We start from the raw sequence: 10,044 nt of genomic DNA, 5'->3' as shown, positions 1-10,044 counted from the left end.
CCTCATGAGACATCTCATACGGTCACACCTTTCCAGCACTGTCCACCTCAAACAGCTACCCTGTCTCAGATCAGTGACACAGTCTTGTAGACCGTCACTCTGGCCCACTGTCACGGCTGCATCACACCTGATGGTAAATGCTTCGCTGCAATAGTGTCACATAGTCCCAAAAGCAGCCTCACCCTCACAGGTCTCACCATCTGTCACGGGGCCACCAAGTCACAAGGCACTGACACAGGTTCTGTCTCACACAGTCCCATCAGCCTTGCATACATTCTCAGAGCCTCTCATGGCCTCGTTAGTCACACATTTCCTGTCACACACTATCACAGGCCCTCTCAAACATGGCGGTATAGTATGTGGCATTACACACATCGTCACGGCCACTCACCTTCTCACACACTGTCACAGGCCCTCTCAAACATGGCGGTATAGTATGTGGCATCACACACATCGTCACGGCCGCTCACCTTCTCACACACTGTCACAGGCCCTTCAACACTGTGACACGGTCTCATGCCGTCACACACTCTGTCATGGCCTCTATCTAGGTCATAGGCAGTATTAGCCTCACAAAGTATCCCAGGCCCTCCCAACACTTCGGGCATAGTCATGTACTGTCACGCACATTGTCACACACTGTCACAGTGTCTCACAGACTCAGAAACGAAGTGGCTTGGTCTCAACTCTGCCACACATTCTCCCACATGGTCCCCCACGCTGTCCCAACTTCTCAGCCCCATACAGCCCGCAGTCTCACCAGACACTCTCACACAGTGGTGAGGTCCGACAGTCACTCAGATGCCCGCCCATATTCTCACACACACCACACCCCGACAGTCACTCACACTGCCTCAGCCTTTCGGTCCTACACAGTGTGGGCTGCTGGTCCCCTCAAGCAGGCTGCTGTGGTCTCGTACACACACGAACACCACCTCAGGCTCACACAATGTGCAGGTTCAGTCACAGGCTCACACTGTCACTCAGGTCCCCCCACACGTCCCCCAGCGCTATCACACAGTGGCACAGTCGGTCTCACAGTCGCAGGCGCCCCGGTCCGTGGGATGCTGTCTCCTACTGTCGCGTACATTGTCACGCAGTTGCAGGCGTACAACCACAGGCCCCTCATACACGGTGGCGTGGTCTTGCAAGGTCCCGCGGGTCCCGCCACACACTCTCCCACACGGTACCCTGCTGCTCACCGGGCTCCTCCTGCGTCCGCGTCACTCCTCGCTCTGCGCCGAGGCCGATTGGGCCGGGCCCGGGGCTCGATCTCGCGGCGACAACAGAGCTCACAAAGGCGCGGCAACAGAGCTGCTTCACGCAGGGGTCGCTGGGAGGTGGAGTCCGGCGCTTGACCTGAGCGGCGCAGGGCATGCTGGGAACGCCCACCAGGGCGCGGCTCTCCGAGGCCAGGAGTCTCTGCTGGACTCTATCCCTTCTCAGGTTTTCAAAAGCCGAACTCACTCCTGCTGCGCAGGCGCAGCTTGCTCAGGCAGGCTACTACTACAAGGAGTGGTGGAGGTAGGATGCTCGGCCACGCATGCGCAGTGCTAGACTGGCGGCTATAGACTGGCGGCTATGCTGGCCAGAGCCAATGACAGGTCACTGAGTGATTCTGGCTTCCTTTCTTGTTTGTTAAATTTCCCTCTGCATTACCTTTTCTCTCATTTCTTTTTGCTATTGTTGCTTTTATTGTTTGTTTTCTTGAGACAGGGTTTCTCTGTAGCCCTGTCTGGCCTGTTACTCACAGAGACGCACCCACCTCTGCTAGGATTAAAGATTTTGGGGGTTGAAAGAAAGGAGGATTAAGATTTGGAGATCAAAGCCTGGTGTAGCAGCACACACCGCTAATCTCAGCCCGCACTTGGGAAGCAAAAGCTGGCAGATGTCTGGGAGTTTGAGACCACATAGTGAGTTCCAGAACAGAGAACTACGGAGAGAGACTCAAACAAACAAACAACAAATGAACAAACAAGGATTTGGAGATAAGCCTGGGCAGTCGAACAAGAACAATGTTCTACAGCAGCGATTCTCAGCCTTCCTAATGCTGTGACCATTTAATGCAGTTCCTCATGTTGTGGTGACCCTAACCTTAGCTTACTCTGTTGCTACTTCCTAACTGTAATTTTGCTACTATTAAGAATGGTAATGTAAATATCAGTGTTTTCCAGTGGTCATAGGTGAACCCTGTGAAGGGATCTTGAACCCGTGAAGAGAACATGCCCTACGGATTGAGAACTACGGTCTATACAGAGTGGAATCATTCTTCAGCTATCAGACCACTGAAATCATGGAACCCAGAAGACTGGAATACCAGCCAGAGGAGCTTGTCTGCTTAGCACTTTTGTTACTTAACCCTAAAGCGTTCATCAGGACTCGGGCAATGGAATTAGGGACAAGGAGTGTGGCATGTTGCCGGACTACTTTGTTCAACTGTCCAACATGGCCATATTTTTTTATGTTTTTATTTTTTGGTTTTGGTTTTTTGAGGCAGGGTTTCTCTGTAGCTTTGGAGCCTGTCCTGAAACATTCTCTGTAGATCGGGCTGGCCTCCAACTCACAGAGATCCATCTGCCTCTGCCTCCCAAGTGCTGGATTAAAGGCCTGTGCCACCACTGTCCATCATGGGCCACATTTACTAAATCCCCCTTCTCTGTACTGCAGTATTATTTCTTTGATTGGTTTATTGAGAAAGGTGAGCACAGACGTTAGGGCTTCCAGGATCCAGGTTCTTACTCTTACCTTACTCAAGTCTTGACTAAAGCAAAACATTCGACAAGATTGTTCAGTTATATTTGTTAATCTCAAAGAGGAGAGAAGAAAGACCACCAACCCAAATATTATGGCTGAATTAATTAAAACAGACTTTTTTTTTTTAAAAATTCAGGTCCACTGGCTACCTCCCACTAAGACCCAGTTCAAGAGTCAGCTTTGGATGTGAGAAAGACAAGGCTTTTAGAGCTTAAGGGTAGGGGTTTCCCAGTGCGGGATGTTGTGGGTAAAATGGAGGGGGGCTTAGAGGAGAAGAAAATAAGCATAAAAAGTTAGTCCCCCTTGAAACAAAGACGATTGCAAAGTGGGCATAATAGCAGGTAGTCAAGTCAAAACAAGGTAGTCATAAGTGGTCATAAAACCTTTTGAAACCAACATGGGTTTGCAAGATGGTAATAAACAGTTCTTTAAACAAAGACATGATTGCTGTTCCTGTGTAAACAGAGACTGCTCATTTGTTCTGGCTGCCTTGATCCGAATAATCACACAGACCCTACCTTAATTACAGCACTGTTTGATCAATAGCTTAGGCATATTCCTAGCTTGCCCTTACATCTTAAATTAACCTATTTCTATTAAGCTGTGTATTGCCACGAGGCTGTGGCCTCCTTGACTCTGCCTACTCTCTCTATATCACTTCTAGCCTAGCAATATTCTGCCCTGCCATAGGCCAAAGCAGCTTTATTCATTAACCAGTAAAAGCAACATACATACAGAAGGCCATCCCACATCATTCCTGGAACAGGCGGTTCAGAGTTGTTTGAATTAGGTTAGAGGTGAGGCATAGCCCAATCCCTGAGAAACACAGGTTTAACCATAAGCAGGAATGAACCTAGTTTGCACATACTTTAAGATGGCTTTTAAGCCTAAGATGGAGACAGGTTGGTTCTTTATACTATCATATATATTCAACTTTTCTCTGAAAGTGTTCTGCTAACTCCTTTTTGTTTGCTTGCTTGTTTTTTGTTTTTGTTTTTGAGACAGAGTTTCTGTGTAGTTCTGTCTGTCCTGGAAGTCACTCTGTAGACCAGGCTGGCCTTTAGCATTCAGAGACCCACCTGCTTCTGCCTCCCAAGTGCTGGGATTAAAGGTGTGTGCCACAACAGCCCAGTTAACTCTTATCTCTAGTGAGAACTATCATTGATATCTCATTCATGTCTTTTTTTTTTTTTTTTGGAACTTGGTTACACTTCAGTGTATGGAACAATTTAACTATTCCACCAAAATTACTAATGGTAGGTATTACATGAGGGAAGTTTGATCTTGAGGGAAAATGCAAATATATTTAACACAAAGATTTTTAAATTGTAATTAAGTAAACAGGAATATGTCTAAACAGAAGAAAATCTTCAACTAGTACACCTATTTAAAACTGTGTTGCTTTTCTTTATATTTAAGAGTTATTTTTACTTTGGAGCTGGAGAGAATGCTCAGTGATTCAGAAGATTTTCTGCTCTTGCAGAGGACCCATGCTTGGTTCCCAGTATCAACATGGTGGTGCACAGCCGCCTGTAACTCCAGTTCCGGCAGATCTGTGCACCCTTCTGGTTTCTGTTGGCACTGCATTCATGGAGTGCACATACATAAACCAGGGTTGCACACCTGGGTGTAAAATAAAATGCTCTTAATCAGTGCTCTATTGCTGGGAAGATACACCGTGGCTAATCATATCAAAACAAACTTTTATTTCTTGTCTTCTTGTGTATAAATTACCGTGCTTCAATATTAGGTGTAAAACTGTAGGGTTTTTTCCCCCCATTAAGTGAAGTTTTATCTGGAGATCTTCTATACATGGAAAACTTTTCAGTCACATTTCCACAGGTGTGCATCCTCGGTTAACCGGTCCCAGACACATACTAAACTAACCAAACAGAATTAAAAATCAAACGCCACACATGGTCACAAGAGTTATTGCATACACAGCCATGGCCACGTACTCATAGCCAGAGAAGGAATCACTTGCGACTTTCAGAAGAATGCTACAGGATGCGAACACCCTTCTACATTTCAGCACATAGGCGCCGGTCTTCATGGCTCACAGAACGTTGCTACACCTGATTAGACCGTTTGGCAGCCTCGAGACTACCTTTCCCAGAAAGGACTGCAACGTAAACTCGCTCTCTAGCAGCACCAGCGACGCTTTCTGCGCTTGCGCCACCTTCTGGTGTTGGGCAGCCGTTGGTATTGATGTGGTAATCCGGCTGTGGGCAGTAGGCAGCCGGACCAAGGAGGGAACAAGTGGAGGATCCAGAGCTATTCGGAAGCTCCGCGGTGAATATGGGAGCAGGCGCCAAAGACCAAGAGTCCCAGCCTTCAGACTAATCGCGACATCTCTCCCCCCCCCACACACACACCGTTTTTTATAGGCTTTCCGGTTCTGGACTACATTTTCCGTTGTACCCCGCGGCTAGCACTCAGGTGGTGCCCTCTTCTTGTGCCCAGTTTCTCAGGCAACTTAGTAGACGTAGGACAGTTTGGGAAGGGTCCTCTACCTTCTGAAATTAGGGATATTTTGCTTTTAGCACTATGTTTGCCTTTGTTTATTCTGAGACGCAGTAGTATTTTATTGTATGTATATATAATTATACACATATACATACATACACACATTTATAACATATTAAAGCAGATCTGGAGTTGATTAAAAATTTTTACAGTAAAATACTTTTTTAAAAAAAATGATTTATTTATTTGTATGTGTGTGGGTGTTTTGCTTGCATACAGTGCCCACAGAGGCCAGAAGAGGGTGTTGGATCCTCTGGAACTGGAGTTTTGATAAATTGGTAGTTGCCATGTGGCTGCTAGAACCCCAATATGGGTCCTCTGCAAGGGCAGCAAGTTCTTCTAACTGCTGAGCCATCCCTCCAGTCCCTATATTTGCAAACAAGCTTAAGCACAGGGCTTAATAGGCACATAGAAAAGAATAAGACAAGCCCAGGTGTGAGTATAACCTTTTAAAGGGATTATATATACATATATACATTAAGAATCATAGAACCACTAGTTTAGGAACAACACAGGACCACCTAAATGATCTTTTTTGGGTTCACTATCCAGCAGCGGGGAAACTGTTGAGTGAGTCACGGGTAGTAACATGGTGCCTATAAATGTGCTTGTAATAAGGGCGCACTTCTCATTACATCATGTTAAGTGCCTTTCATAATTATTTCGCTTAAAATTAGAAATATTTATAATGTGTCAGGTATTCCTTTATGATCCTTACAAAGTAGCATTTGTTCCTCTTTTTTTTGAGACAAAGTTTCTCTGTAGCTTTTGGTTCCTGTCCTGGAGCTAGCTTTTGTAGACCAGGCTGGTCTCGAACTCACAGAGATCCGCCTGCCTCTGCCTCCCGAGTGCCGGGATTAAAGGCGTGTGCCACCACCACCCGGTACAGAGTACCATTTGTTTAGTGAACTCAAGAAGTGGTTAAGTGACAACACTATAGAACCTTGTTTTTTTTTTTTATTTGCTTTTTGTGGGGGGCCATTGTGTGCCATGAAAACCCAAAGTGGAGGTCGGAGAACAACTTGTAGGTGTGGGTTCTTTCCTTCCACCATGTAGGTTGTGGGAATCAAACTCAGATTGCCACACTTTATCCACTGAACTATTTCATTAGCCACCCACCATGTCGTTCTCTTCCATCGCTTTGTTTTCTTGTTTTAAACTCATGTATCAGTAGTGGTTGGTTTCGTTTTGCTGAATGTTCGTATAATTGTGCAAATGAACTAGTTGTGAATAACTTTCCCTCATAACTGATGTGCAGTTTCTTGAGGAGTCCAGGAGGGGATGTGTAAACTCCTGGAGCTTGTGAATTGCCTGATGTGGATGCTGGGAACTGAACCCATGTTTTCTGCAAGAGCAGCGAGTGCTCCTAACCACTGAGCCATCTTTTGCCCCTCAAGCTCAAGTCTGATTATAGTCTATAGTGTGTCATAGTCTATTATTATGGCTGGACTAAACATGATTCCTCAGTTACCTACCTGTGGACTTAACCTATTAATGTGCTAATTTTGCATGTTTTTCTTCAACAGGTGTTAGTGTGTGTGCCACTTCACACACTGCTGTATCTCTGGAATGGTCCATTTATGTAATGATGATGGAGCCCAACATTTGTACAACATGATCCTGCTCCATCTAATTGCTTGATTATCTTCTGCAGCCTCACCCTAGGTCTTGACTCATGGTAGGCCCCATTTGGGCTTTAGAGCTCTTTGTGCATTTGGAAGCTGGAGAAACAGCCAGGGTGACTTCAGAGTGGTTCCACTTGATGTGTGGAAGATTAAATGGCTGAGTCGCGTGAGTGCTTCATTTTGGATCAAGGGCTATGTACATTATGCAAGCTCTCCTTACTGCCTGGGTGAGGAGCACTTTCCCTGTCCTGTGAGTACTGCATGGCTCTCCATCACTGGAACAGGTCTGAGGACCCCTGAGCTTTGCACTATCTGCGGTATTTAAGGGTAGTAGGGGAGAAAGGAACACTCGTGCTGTACCTCCTCGGCAGCAGCTAAAGTTGGCTTCCTGGTGTTGGGAGACGGTTTATCCTAGCTCTCTACAAGTTAATGGACAGAGAGACAGGTGTGGGCATAACTCAGGCATCAAGGGAGCTGTGAGGTAAATTAAGATGTAAGAATTAGCCAATAAGAAGCTAGAGCTAATGGGCCAAGCAGTGATTTAATTAATACAGTTTCTGTGTGGTTATTTCAGGGCTAAGCTAGCCGGGCAGCCAGGAACCAACGAGTGGATCCCCTCCTTGCAACATGGCGGCAATGCAGCAGTTACCCTTAGGCCCATAAGCCAGAGGGCACACGTCTGTCTACCGAGACATGGCGGCAATGCAGCAGCTACCCTTAGGCCCATAAGCCAGAGGGCACACGTCTGTCTACCAAGACACGGCGGCAATGCAGCAGCCATCCACAGGTCCATCTAGTCGCTGACTCTTCCTGTGGCTTCCTCTGGTCTGAAATGTAACCAAACACCACGACCACTGTCAGCTCGGAAGTAGCCCCTCTTGAACTTTTCCATGGCTTGAAGGGAGTGATGGAAAAAGAATGACCTTGTGCTTAGAGCTCAGTTTACTGGGGGGTGAGACCCTTCTACAGCATCACGTTTAATCTTATTCTGATTATAAGCAAAAACTGCATGGGGACAGGCAAGATAGCTCAGTGGGTAAGTGCACCTGCCACAAAAGCCTAACGACCTGTGTTGAATCCCGGGCGGGACCCACAAGAAGTCAGGTACACTGGCTCATATCTATAATCCCAGCACTCCTGCAAAGACAAGAGAATCACCTGGAAGCTTCTGGGGCTATTCTGGATTGGGCAGTATGGCCAAAACAAGAACCTCTGCCTCAGTAAGGTGAGAGAGCCACTGCAAAAGTCATCCCTGACCTCCACACAGTTGCCTCAGCATGCACTACTGGCATTTATGCACGCACTGTTGGGTCCCTAGAGGACAGGCCTTCGCACCCCCACTTGATCTGTTTTGTACTCTTAAGGTTGGTTGAAAACAGGAACAAAAATAGGAACAATCTGTTGTTTTCAGCAATGCTTCTAAGGATGTTTACCCTAAGCCATTGAGTTATGGTGATGAGCTTCCTGCTATTGCTGGTTTGGCCTCCCCTGCTGAGGGCTATATATACTTGTGAGAAAGTGGAATAAAAGGCTTGTCTGCAGAACCTGAAGTTGTGTTGTGTGTTAATCCCGACATCCTTCGCTCAGAAGAACGACAGTTGCCGTGCTGGCGCAGCACGCAAAATAGAGGAAAATTACTTGTAAAGGCCCCGTGGTGTATTCCATCCAAGTCTACCTGGCATACGACTTCAGTCACAGTGGCAAGCGACACTGCAGCCACATCTACCAACCTCACTGGGTAAAAAGACTCATTTCCATGATGATGCCAGGAGCCATGGACAGAACTGATGAGTGCCTCTGAATACACTCATCAGGTTCATGAAGCAGACGAGCCCCGAGTACTGCACAGGCACTGCCACGGCACAGGCATCGCCACGGCACAGGCACAGCCACGGCACAGGCACCGCCATGGCACAGGCACAGCCACATTACAGGCAAAGCCACGGCACAGGCACCGCCACGGCACAGGCATCGCTATGGCACAGGCACCGCCACGGCACAGGCATCGCTATGGCACAGGCACCGCCACGGCACAGGCATCGCTATGGCACAGGCACAGCCACGGCACAGGCACCGCCATGGCACAGGCACAGCCACATTACAGCCACCGCCACGGCACAGGCACCGCCACGGCACAGGCACCACCACAGCAAGGCACTGCTACGGCACAGGCACCGCCACGGCACATCGGTCTGTCACTCACCTGAATACTAGCCTCCTGCTGTGCCCCTTTCCTCTATTCAGCGCTCCTTGCCTTGCTCTAGGATGGATATCACATCAGGTTTGGATATGGTGAGACCTAAGAAGAGGAAAAACACATCATTGGTCCTGCTGAGAGGCCTTGGAGTAGCGATCCAGGGCTCTCTCACTGAATGGGGGGACAACTGCAGAAAGCGCCAAAATAAAATGCAATAGAGTAGTGGAAGGCAGGACTTTCAGCAACTGGCTGCCTTTTGTACACTCAAAAGTGACCAGTCATGGAACAGAATGGCACCCAATAACTGACAAGGGAGGGGCGCGCCCAGGAAGATCCGGACTAACAGAGCAGACCACTTTACCCAGGGAGACCAGATGACTGTAGTTCTCCAGCATCACATCTCTGTAGAGAGCCCTCTGAAGAGGCTGCAGGCACTCCGTAGACAGATGCGTGCCCACGCATGCTCTGAAATATTTAGGCAGGTCAAGAATCCAGTCACACATCCCTCCCATCACTTCTTTTTAAAGTTATGATAAAGGTACTCATAACACTTTCACCATTTTTAAGCATACAGTTCAGCAATATTAGGAACACTCACAGACTGGAGAGATGGCTCAGTGGTTAAGAGCACCGGCTTCTCTTCCAGAGGTCCTGAGTTCAATTCTCAGCAACTGTATGGTGATTCACAGTTATCTATAGTTAGAGCTAATGTCCTCTTCTGGTGTGCAAGCATAGATGCAGATAGAGCACTCATACACATAAAATAAATAAATCTTAAAAAAAAATCCAACTTTCACCTGATCCATCTTCAGTGCATCTGGCAGAATCCTCATGAATTTTGCAGAGTGCAATTGACATGCTATAGAATGCATACCTGCTAAGTGCTGTGTGGATGGATGCTGGCAGGTGTGTGTGTACCTGTGGACCTGGGTTACCACCACT

At 47.3% G+C, this 10,044-nt stretch overlaps 1 protein-coding gene across 2 annotated transcripts in view; it reads right to left on the bottom strand.

Moving 5' to 3' along the window:
* Znf583 (zinc finger protein 583) overlaps nt 1–1,373 on the bottom strand; it is a 19,416-nt gene extending 18,043 nt beyond the window's left edge. For both annotated transcript variants that reach the window (XM_026777142.1, XM_013354524.2), the window contains exon 1: nt 1,203–1,373. The gene's annotated coding sequence lies outside the window, so the exon portion shown is untranslated. The remainder of the gene's footprint in view (nt 1–1,202) is intronic.
* Between the last annotated feature and the right edge of the window lie 8,671 nt (nt 1,374–10,044).

The sequence above is a fragment of the Microtus ochrogaster genome, unplaced genomic scaffold (genome assembly GCF_000317375.1).
Source record: "Microtus ochrogaster isolate Prairie Vole_2 unplaced genomic scaffold, MicOch1.0 UNK47, whole genome shotgun sequence".
Taxonomy (NCBI): Eukaryota; Metazoa; Chordata; class Mammalia; order Rodentia; family Cricetidae; genus Microtus; species Microtus ochrogaster.
The sequence above is the reverse complement of the archived record's forward strand: the minus strand, read 5'-3'. Positions and strand labels throughout refer to the sequence as shown.